Raw genomic sequence first — 12,061 nt, forward strand, 5'->3', positions numbered from 1 at the left:
CGGTGGGCTGATATCGAAGGCCAAACCGAAAGGTTCGGCCGAATCACATCTCTAATTGCCATGTCATATCTCCCCTATTCCACATTTCCTTCAGACGATACATGTTTAGCATGTTTAGATCTTTAAGACTGTTCCCATATGCTTTATGGCAAAAACCATTGACCATTTTAATAGCTACCCTCTGGGTCAGCTCCAACCAGTTTATATTTTTTTGAAAGTGTGATCTTCAGAATTGTACATAGTATTCCAAATTAGGTCTCATCAAAGACCTGTACAGGGACAATATCACCTCCCTTTTTCTGATCACCATTCTTGCTAGAATATAAATCTGCGGACCCTTTACGTCTTAATTCTATTCATGGTTTCTGCAGCATTTGGGAGCCGTTCTTTATTCTGTTACCTGCAGAAATGAGAGATAAGCTTGGTTAAATCCTATGCCTATTGGTTGTTGTTTTTGTTTGTTATAATTGCAGTGGGGTAGAGTGACAATTGCTTCCAGGTAGGTAAAGTGGGGGGTCACGTCGGGTGGGATTTAGGGAACAGTTTTTGGATTGGTGTAAATTAACTCTTTGTGCTGTGATGAGAGCTGCTTCTTTATCAAATATTAATGTTGTAATTCTAACACTGATTATTGTTTGTTCCATTTTGATACTTTCTGGATATAGGGGTACTAATATTAGCGTTTTTTCACATGTCCTGTTTCTGATAATGAAAAGCAATAAAGATAAATTGGATTCCAGAAACCGCACTGTCCTTTTTTTTTAGCAGCGATTCCATTTATTTACTCCCTACAGAGGTCAGATTTAACCAGCCTGTAGTACCCAGGATCCTAGTTACTTCCACTGTTGTGAAGAGAAACCACTTCTGCAGATCTCCAGAACTACTCCTGACTCTTTATTGAGATGGTCATCCAGCAGAGCTGCTGGAACTTCTCTAAGTTCCCTTAATACCCTTGAATGTATCCTGTCTGGCCCCATCATTTTATCTGGCTCCTCACAGACACAGTTTTCAGAAAATCATTTGGTTTACTTCACTTCCAATTCTATTTGTGTCTGTTTTCTGTGGTCCTAATCCTGACCCTTCTCCAATAAGGAATTCTGCTTTTTCCTAATTCTCTGCATATTCCTTCACTTTAAACAGAAGAACATAAGAATTACCATACTGGGTCAGACCAAGGGTCCATAAAGTTCAGTATCCTGTTTCCAAAATTGGCCAATCCAGGTCACAAGTTCCTGGCAAGATCCCAAACAATAAATAGATCCACGCTGCTATTGCACCTTGATAAGTAGTGGCTGTTCCTTAAGCATTTACATGTTTTAAATTGGGTTTTACTTATGTAAATGTACTTTACCTGTGTAAGAGGGCTTTTCAGAATTGCTACAATATTTCATTGAATGTCCATAGGATAGTCACATGCATAAATGGCTTTTTAAAATTGCTATGATGATATGTTACATTTACACCTGTAACTCCTTTTAAAATTACCTGCTGAGTCTACTTGGTTAATAACAGTTTATGAACTTCTCCTACAGGAACATGTCCAAACCTTTTTTTTAAACCCAGCTACAAGAGCTGCCTTACCCGCATCCTCTGGCATTGAATTCTAGAACTTAATTGTGTGTTGAGTGGAAAATAATTTCCTCCAATTTGTTTTGAATATGCTACTTGAATTCATTCAGTGTCCCCTAGTCTTTGTATTTTTTTTTAAAGTAAATAACCAATTTACTTTTGCCAGTTCTATTCCACTCATGATTTTATAGACCTTTGTCATATTTCCTCTCAGCCGTCTTTTCTCCAAACTGAACAGCACTAACCTCTTTATCCTTTCCTCATAGGAGAGCCATTCCATCCTATTTATCAATTTCATTGTCCTTCTCTGTACTTTTTCCAGTGCAACTATATCTTATTTTTTTTGAGATGTAGAGACCAGAACTGCACACAGTTCTCCAGGTGTGGCCTCACCATGAAGAAATACAAAAGTATTAGGTTTTTATTCTTCATTCCTTTCCTTCCTGTTATAAATAGGCTATTACCATAAAACACGCCCCTCTTCCTATTGCATGCAACAGTTTGATGAATCTAGCCCATTGTTTGCTTTTTTGACTGCTGCCACACACTGAACTGAGGATTTCAAAGTCTTGCGCACTATGACATCCAGGTCCTTTTCCTTTGCACTTATTCATATTAAATTTCATCAGCCATTTGAATGCCTAGTCTTCAGTCTTGCAAGGTCCTCTTGCAATTTTCTCTTTGTTTATTTAAAAAAAATGTTTATATTCGGCTTATATCGAAAATTCGTGCTAGGCAGCTTAAAACATCATTTCCCTTGCCATCATTAGAACAAAACAGGACCTACTTTACATGATAAAATCTTGCTTAAACAAGTGGGCTTTAAGCTGCTTTTTATAAATGTGTATTTCATTGATAGTATGCAAAGTATCAGGCAAAGAATTCCATAATTTTGGCCCTATTACAAAAAAGCTTGTTAAAATGTCTCCTGTAATCATGTTGCCCTAATTGTTGGAATAACCAAAAGAATTTTGTCTTGTGACCATATAGATGAATTTTAAAAGCCCGGCGTGTGCCAAAGCCAGGAGATATGCAAGTATGTCCGGCCGGTGCATACCGCACAGATTTTAAAAGGCGCTCATGTATGCTTGTATCTCCAGGTATGGCACAAGTGAGAGAACCCAAAAAAGGGGTGGAGCATAGGTGTGGTCTGGACGGGGCAAGGGCAGGTCATGGGCAATCTGGGTCTTTAACATGAAATGTGCGTGTACCAGGGTCCCCTGCCACGTAACTTTTTACTACTGCTATGGATGGCGGGTAAGTAATAAAATGAAAAAAACTAGGCTAGTCCTCAGGGTTTTAAGGGTTGGGGCTAATGGGGAAAAGGGAGGCTAAGAACCTAGGGAGTTTGCCCAGTTAAGGGATAGGACTTCCAATCTAGAAACAAACTAGGAAAATTAGTGTTCATTTATTTATTTAAAAGAGTTTATATACCACTTTTACAACAAATGTTGGGTAAAACGGTTTACAATTGATAATATACACAATAAAATATACATAAAAGACATGCCATAAAACATAAGACTTAAAAATTATAAGATAAAAGGGCATGATTAGGGTCTGGAGCCTGGCAAATATTAGGGAGTTGTGTAAGATGAAGCAAACTCTGAAGCTGCCTACCGAGAGTCAGAGATTGATCTGAATGCCAGAGCAAATAGATAGGTCTTTAGATTATTTTTGAATTCCTTATGTGAAGTGAGCTGTCTTAAGTGATCTGGGATGGAATTTCAGAGTGTGGGACCAGCTACTGAGAGCGCGTGCCTTCTAGTGATGTCTAGTCTTGCTAAGCGTACTGATGGAATTTCCAGGAGGTTTTTATGTAGAGACAATAAATGCCTGCTAGGTTGATAGATATGGAGTAGAGAGCAAAGCCATATAGAGGAGTCATTGTGTATTAGGTTGTGTAAGATAGATAGGACTTTAAATTGGATTCTGTAATGAACTGGTAGCCAATGTAATGAATAAAGAATTGGAGTGATATGTTCTTTCCGGGAAGTGCCAATTAGAAAATGCACAGTAGTGTTTTGAATTAGTTATAACGGATGAAGTGCATTGTCATGAAGCCCAAGATAGAGGGTGTTGCAATACTCTAAACCGGTGAGAATAAGAGATTGTAAAATAGTACGAAAGTCATCGGCAAATAGAAGGGGACAGAGACGTTTCAACATTTGAAGTTTGAAGAAGGAATTTTTTACAGTGGTAGAAATATGAGAGGGCATTGTAAGACTTGTCTATGGTTACCCCAAGGTTTCATGGCTTCGGCGTGCGTCCCTTATAAAATTCCTCCACTTATGTGGTAAAGGTGGCATTTGCATTCATATGCGCATGTCCATATAAAATGGTGCGCACATGCCTGAGCCTTCAGCCTATTTTATACCATGCATGTCCTTTGGCACAAGCAGACATACATGGATATATGTGTGCCTGTGTGGGTTGTTTAAAAGTTACCATCATAATGTATGGCTAGGAACATATAACTCCAACAAATTTGATAAATAGGAAGGCCCATCCATTTTCAAGACCTTAAAAATCAACACCAGGATTTTAAATTCAGTGCAGTACCTCACAACAAGCCAGTTAATTCCTGCAGACATATGTAAATATGCTTCCAGTGCTGCCCTTATGATATAAGGTGAGCTGCTGAGTTTTGAAGACCTTATACTGTTCTCAGGGAAGCTGTTAGCAATCTAACAAACAAAGAATTACAATAGTTGACAATGGTCAACACAAAGGCCTGGATCACTGTACGAAAGTCGTTCTTATCCAGGACATATTTAAGTGTCTCATCAGTCTGAGTTTATAATAACCAGACTTCAACATTTGTTGAATATGATTCTTAAAGTTAAGTCTTGAAGACAAGGCTGAGAAGATAGATGTTCGGTTTTAAAGAATCCTGACTCTGCGATTACTGAGAATTCGCTGAATGCAGCTATTTGATAGATTCTTAGATAAAGCAGTAGAGAAAGTGAGTTTGGCTTCTCTGAGAAGGCAACTGACTTTCAAAAGCAGAATTCAATGTGACCATTTAAAAAAGCAGCCATCTTGAACTGCTGGTATTTGTCATTATTTTATAGTAGGTCACCATGTTTAGGAAGTTGAGTAGGGCCCATTGAGGCTGTTAGGGAGTTTTTGTCCCCTGAAGGAGGTGCACTGGGGTACCCAAACATTGGAAATGTTGGGGTTTCTTTAATTAATTAAATAAATACTCGACCTTTCAGTCTTTAATTTTTAAGCAGTTATAAAATAATAGATACGTATAAAAAATGGTTTTTCACCTTTTTGCTTCCTCATTTTGAAGGTTGTGAGATTAAAGGGGTGATCCTACATATACAAATAAACAGTATAGAGATAAAAATTGAATAAAATATTTAAATAATAAAGGATTTTGCAACAGAATTTTTGTAGTTGGAGGAAAAATTAAATGAAGTGATCTAGTGTGCTTTATTAATGATACACATTGAAGTCCGTTGTAGACAAGAACCTGTGGATTACGAGTTTGAGGCACGTAAAAATCTGATATCATTCCCAAAAATAATAATAAATAGCACCTTTTTGTGTTGTATTATGGAGTATTTTATAGCATGACATACTCTTGTGAGCTAAAAAAATAGAAGAGGTTATTAGTTTTATTTGTCAGAGATAATGTGCACTCAAAACTACAAAATCTCTCTCTGGTGATGATTAATATTAGTTTGCCAGCCATGTTTATGAAACTGTTCTTTTTAATAGTGCCTTGTAGCAGATCATAGGGTAACTATGAAAGACACCAAAAGTGAGGAAAATTGCTTTTTAAAAAAAAACTTAGTTATATCCCCAAAGGGAGAATAAAATCATAGACAAGTGCTTACAGATCTGGAGAGCATTTCAAACTAGTTGCAAATGGAGCACCTTCTGCAGAAATATTTATTTAAAACATGGCTATATCGAGACCATTTTGCATCTAGTGGCAGGATGTCCAGGAAGATCTCAAGCAAGATGTTCCCTTCTGAATGTAAGTTTGAATAAAAAATGCTTTATTTTTAAAGCTCGTTAAGCTTTGGTTTAATAAGTGAACATATTTGTCCTCATTTGATGTACTCTTACAAAAGTGCCCAGGATACTTTTTTCTAAGAGAACATTCTCTCCCTGGCTCAGAATATCTATCCAGTTCTGCAGGGCCAGACCTGAGGTGAGTATTGCATTTTGTTGGTGTTAAATTTTTTAAATTCCTGCTACAAAATTCAGTACCAACTGTACTGAATTTTGGTTTAATTTGGACTATGGGATAACACATGCCTTTTGTATATTGATTTTTCAGTAGAAAACTCCAGGTTAATTTGATCTTACATACCTACAGTTGGCAAGAAATCAAACATGTGCTAGGTATGTGTTGTATTTTTCACACCTGAAATAATACAGTCTCAAATGGAGCTTTGTGGTAGGGGAAAGGGAGAAAGGAGATTGGAGATTGAGTACAGTCTACGGTCATAGGAAGATACCGGTTGTAGACTGAGCAGATCAAGTGATCCTTATCTGATTACATCTTCTATTGTTGTTTGTGTATCTAGATGCAGGTCCTTCCTTAAATTGAAATATTTCTTTCTAATTTTGTACACATTTTTTAATTCCTGTAAACATTTTTAGGGGGGCAGTAACAAACAAAACTATTTATTTATGATGAGAAGTAGTTCTTCCAATTTTAGCTTTGCTGTGAGAATGCTTTTTTTGTCTCTCTCCCCAACCCAATCTTTGTTTCTAGTCGTTGATTCCATACCCTTCCCCACTCACAGTATTAGGAAACTGACAGCCTACAATTATGTGGAATCTTTGATACCACTTCTCGGCAAGCTGTGAAGGGATAGAGTGCCATTAGGATAAACCAGTCATATTCATTCAAAATTTGTGTTTTTTTTTAACTCATCAGTAGACCTTGTGTAATTACTTCTTGTCTTAGTTTAAATCTTACATATAATGACTACAGGCAATACTTGAGTAAACTTGCATTCTGATCATTATTTCACATCTTATGTTTTGTAAAATGAAGGTAAAAATAGCTGGTGATTCATTTTTAGTGGACTAACTTAATATGACTAGCTTTTGACAGTTGTGCCCCCTTCATCAGTCCATACAGAAAAAGCTCATGTATTAAGATATCAATTACAACTTGTTTCTTGACTTTTATTTCTGTGTATATAACTTGGCAACCATGATACTTTTTTTTTTTTTAGGCATATGAAGATGATTAATAACAAAAATGGCAATTACAGCAAGACTATGGCTGATAGTGAAAAACCAATGTTAAGTTCCTTTGTGTTTATTTCAAAATGTTTCATTATTTTAATTGCAAATATCTTATGTTTTTTGCATAGTTTAGAAGTTCCCTTCTATCATCCTGATCATAAGGTCAATGCTGGCATCAGGGGCAGCTCAAGGCAATCTGCTGCCTGAGGCGGGGGATGAGAGGGGGCGTCCGCTCACTCTCCTCCTCCAGAGGCATGGCACTGGTCAAATCCTCGGGGACGCCAAGGTGGAGGGTTCCACTTGGAGTCTGGCCCTTTTGGTGAATTGAAATGCTGGAAGGGGGAATGCAGAGGTCGGGGTTCCCAGAGAATTGGCAGATAGAGTGCCAGTGATAATATTCCTAGGAAACTGGTAATCCTGTCACACTCCTAGAAACCCTACCACCTGCCTCCTACCCTTCCCCAGCATCTGCCCCCCGGGCATGTGGGAGATAAGTGAATGGTGGGGGTCTCTGTGTGATGCAGTCTTTCCAGGGCATGGCAAGGTGCCCTAGATGAACCTTACAGCCTTGAGCTAACCTTTCCCTTCCCTTGGCCCTCCCCACACACAGTTAAAAATTAGGTATTCATTTTTAAATTTCTTATCAACCACTTCCCTGAGCAAGAAAGATTTTACATGAAAAAAGGACATTCCAAATATGGTTGTTTGAAGTAGAAATATCACTTATATTTACATGCACTGCTTGTTCTCAGTCAGAACCCCCCCCCAAAACTTCATTTGGAACTCATATGGTATTAGGCCTATTGTAAGGTGTATTGGGTGTGCGCTAAGCCATGAGTAAACTAAATTATTATAATATAGTAAACTCCCATATCAAAACAGCACTATGTTTTGATATGGGAGTTTACATCTAACATCTAACATTCAGGAAAAATCTTAAGACTTGGCTTTTCCGTCAAGCCTTCCCGCAACCCTCCGAAACACACCAACGGCCCTTAGCCATAATTCACGAACTATGGAACTGGGAACCTTTAAGTATCCAATACGTATAAACCACTAATATGTAATCATATTACGCTCTTGGTTATTTGCCTCCTTCTACTCTTTTTTCCGGCTACCTATGCTTCCAAGTTTTATCCTCCTTGTTAATTGTAACTTCTTTTGTTAAATGATTGTTTATTGTTAAAGTTTTCTTACCCCCGTTCTATGTAAACCGATTTGATATGGTTATTACCATGAAGGTCGGTATAGAAAAGTGTTAAATAAATAAATGTGCCAGAACTCAAACAGTAACAATTCTATCTATGAAAAGACAGTGCTGCAAATATTATACCGGGCCCTAAAATACCAATACACCTCCTGTAAGGAAAACAGAACATGCTAAACTACACACTAGCAGAATACTTCACCTCTGTTATAAATGCAGAACATAGATAGAACCCCACAAATACAGGAAAAAGAGAACATGATAATCCATAAATGTGCAGACAAAAACTCAACTGGCAGCCACAAACCAGACTCTGTATGCAGCGCAACAATTAAAAAAGAGGAACAAATATTCCTCATAAAATAAATCAAGAAATATAAAACATTAATCCTAATAATAAACCACACTAATAAAAAGAAATGTCAAAACGCTGAAAAATAATACCTGATAATTAAACTCAAATAAATTGTAAAACAAAATTCCCCAAAACCAATAAAATATTTCAAAATAGCAGACACATCAAGTAATACCCAATAATCAAACTAATAGGATAAAAAATGTTTCTCACTCTCCATACCTGGGAACTTTTGATTTCCAGTCATGCTGAGATTGGTCATGTATTAGTGGAGGGAGCAGGTGATCCACTAACTTTGTTCTCTTTCACACATGCTCACTTTCTCATGCACATATGCTTTCTCGCTCACACATGTGCGTGCTCTCTCTCTCTCTCACTCACACCCCTTCTCCCTTTACTTCCCTTTTGACTCACCCCCTCCCCTTCCCTCCACTCTGTCACAACCTTTCTGTTCCTGTCACTCACTCCCCTTCCTTTCCCCTTACCTTCCCATTCATGTCGTTCCCTCTTATTCAGTCCCTTTTCCTCACTTCTTTCTTTCCCTCTCAATCACTCACCACCTTCCCTTACTTCCTCATCACACCCTCCTGCCTTTCCTTCTCTTTTAACTCATTCCCACCTCCCCTCATTTCCTTTTTAACTCACTGTTCTCCTTTCCTTCCTTCCGCTCTCATATCCCTTCTGTTTGCTCTGTCATTCACTCCCTTTCCTATCCCTCCTTTTTGACTCACCCCCTCACTCAGCCCTTACCTTCCCAGTCACTCACCTCCTTCCTCCTGCCTTTCCTTCTCTTTTGACAACCCCCCCCCCCCTTTTTCTTTCTCTTAGCCACAGTCACAAGATGGAGCGGCCATGCTGGTCATGCGCCGGTGTTGCGTGGGACCTTATATCGAAGCGCCAGCATTACGCGGGGCATTCTTCTTGCTGGCAGGGAGTGGGACCCCAGCCAGGACATCATTTGAATGAGCCAGAGTCGAGTGAGGCCTTCTTGCTGGCGGGGAGTAGGACCTCTGCCAGTACTTCATAAAGTGTGCCGCCACTTCTTCCTTTATCCTTTAAGCAAGGCAAAGTGATGTGGCCACTGCAGGGCTATTTTAGGGGAGCACTTTCTGCCGCCTCGACATTTTGCTGCTTGAGGCGGCCGCCTCACTCTGCCTCATTATAGAACCGCCCGCCCCAGCCTGGCATGATGTGGCCTGTATGTTCTGTCCTCTCACAGGTGTGCTGCCTTGTTCTTCTCTGTCATAATTACCTTCTGTCTTTGTAAGTATATTTTTCTGTTTGACTTCTGGCCTCTTTTTCCTAGTGTAGCTTCCCTCTTTGCATTTTGGGTTTTTTTTTTTTTTTTTTTGGTAATGAAATCTGTGCATTCTATTATCTCCTATAATGAGATCCCAGAAAATCCCAATCCATAGTTGATACTTTGTCTTTCACACCATGCTGAAGTGAAACATCATCATCCAGCTTGCAAACAATTCCAACTAAGAAGGAACTGTAACATTTATTTGCCATTGTATTGATTTTACATTATGTCTAAGGGTTTTGTTCAAAATAAGATATATGCCGAACTGAGATGAAAAATATGTATATTTTTTTCCACTATTTTTTCATCTAAATAAATAAATAAATACGTTGACCGACAGTTACCTAACCAAAGCACATTTGGTTGCTATGGCCATGACTGGGAACAGATTCATCTTTCTGTAAATATAAATGCTGACACCTGCAAATTTGTTGGATGATCTTGACTAATCTATTGACACGCCAGCTAATTTCTCACCAATGTTCATAAACAGAGTCTAGCTGAAATTATTTGGATGTCTGTGTGCTACACAGAACCCCAAAGCAAAGTTAGTTTTGAATCCATTTCAGTTTTCTGCTGCAGTTTTCACAATTCCCTGATGCAGAGATATTCACAGGACTGTGCCGAGAAACCTTTATTATTCTCACAATTTTTCACATACTATCAGGCTGATACAATAAAGTCCGCGGGAGAGCGGGCGTTCGCCCGCTCTCCCGGCTCGTGCACTGGACACTCACCGGTGCGTGCGATGCAGTATTTAAATTGGTCCGGCAGTAGTTCCGGGCAAAAGGAGGCGCTAGGGACACTTGCGCATCCCTAGCGCCTCCTTTTTGACAGGAGCGGCGGCTGTCAGCGGGTTTGACAGCCGACGCTCAATTTTGCCGGTGTCGGTTCTCGAGCCCGCTGACAGCCACAGGCTCGGAAACCGGACGCCGGCAAAATTGAGCTTCCGTTTTTCGGCCCGACAGCCGTGGGCCGAATTCAAATTCTTTTTTTTTTTAAACTTTTTTTTACTCTTCGGGACCTCCGACTTAATATCGCCATGATATTAAATCGGAGGGTGCACAGAAAAGTAGTTTTTACTGCTTTTCTGTGCACTTTCCCGGTGCCAGAAGAAATTAGCGCCAACCTTTGGGTCGGCGCTAATTTCTGAAAGTAAAATGTGCGGCTTGGCTGCACATTTTACTTTCTGTATCCCGCGCGTATACCTAATAGGGCCATCAACATGCATTTGCATGTTGAGGGCGCTATTAGGTTCGGCAGGTTGGACACGCGTTTTCCTCCCCTTACTGAATAAGGGATAAGGGAAAACGCGCATCCAAGAGCAGGCTAACAGTGCGCTCCGTTGGAGCGCACTGTACTGTATCGGCCTGTATGTTATAAAATCAGCTACCCGCGCGTTCATATGCACACAATTTTATATCGACGCGCACATCTGTGCGCGAATGCCATCTCGAGTGTTAAGGGGGGATTTTAGTAGATCTGCGTGGCGACGCCAATATCCATTTTCCCAGGCCATTCCCAGTTTACCCAGTTAAAATATAAGACTTCCATACACCCCTAGCTAGCCTGCCTTTCTTTTCCACTACCTGCCCCGACCCTTATAACTCTGCTGACTAGGCTAGATTTTTTTTATTTTTCTACTTACACACCATCCACAGCAGAAATAGATGCATGGATAGGGACCCCAGTGCGTGCTTGTGCGCATCGGAGTTACACGCCGATGTCATTGGGGAAAATCGGGACCACTGCATCAGTGACCTTATGATGAGGATAATTAAAGGAAAGTGTAAAATAATGCAGGATGGTAAGATTTCTGAAGTCAAAATCATCAAACACTGCAGAACTGACAAAAAAAAAAAAGGACTCGCCAGAGATCTAGGGTTCTTAACCCATTTTGAGCTATACAGTGATACTGCCTGTCACCTTTATTTCCAGGATTGTCAGTAGAATATTTCCACTTAACAGCATTCTGAATGCCGTGAATATGCAAGACTGCTTGTTCTGAGTGCATACGATTATCTGTTTAAACAACAAAAAAAAAGAATTCATTTAGTTCTGACCTGAGAAGGTCACAGTATCATTTTCAGCCAAAATTATGAGTTTGCTAATACACAGACATTTATTAAACAGGAAAACTTTGCCGGATTTTCAGTGTGCAAATATGTATTGAAATTTTGCATCAGCAAACACTTAAGTTACATTGGAGGCAGTACTGCATGTGAATAGCAATGGGAACCAAACCATAGTTTAGTGTGGGACTTGGCAGGTTTAGAAACGATCAATCATACTCTTCTCTTTTGATTTGCAGAAGTTCTTTAAGGAAAAAAAAAAATCAGCCAATTAATAGCGCTGGGAGTAGGTAGATAGTAGGAGTAAGAAGTGAAGGCAGTTCTGGAAACCATCG

General features: G+C 39.4%; 1 protein-coding gene across 2 annotated transcripts in view; it reads left to right on the plus strand.

Annotated features, from left to right (window-relative positions):
* MITF (melanocyte inducing transcription factor) overlaps positions 1-12,061 on the plus strand; it is a 430,331-nt gene that overhangs the window by 218,837 nt on the left and 199,433 nt on the right. The window lies entirely within an intron of this gene.

This window comes from Rhinatrema bivittatum, chromosome 4, assembly GCF_901001135.1.
Source record: "Rhinatrema bivittatum chromosome 4, aRhiBiv1.1, whole genome shotgun sequence".
NCBI classification, from domain to species: Eukaryota; Metazoa; Chordata; class Amphibia; order Gymnophiona; family Rhinatrematidae; genus Rhinatrema; species Rhinatrema bivittatum.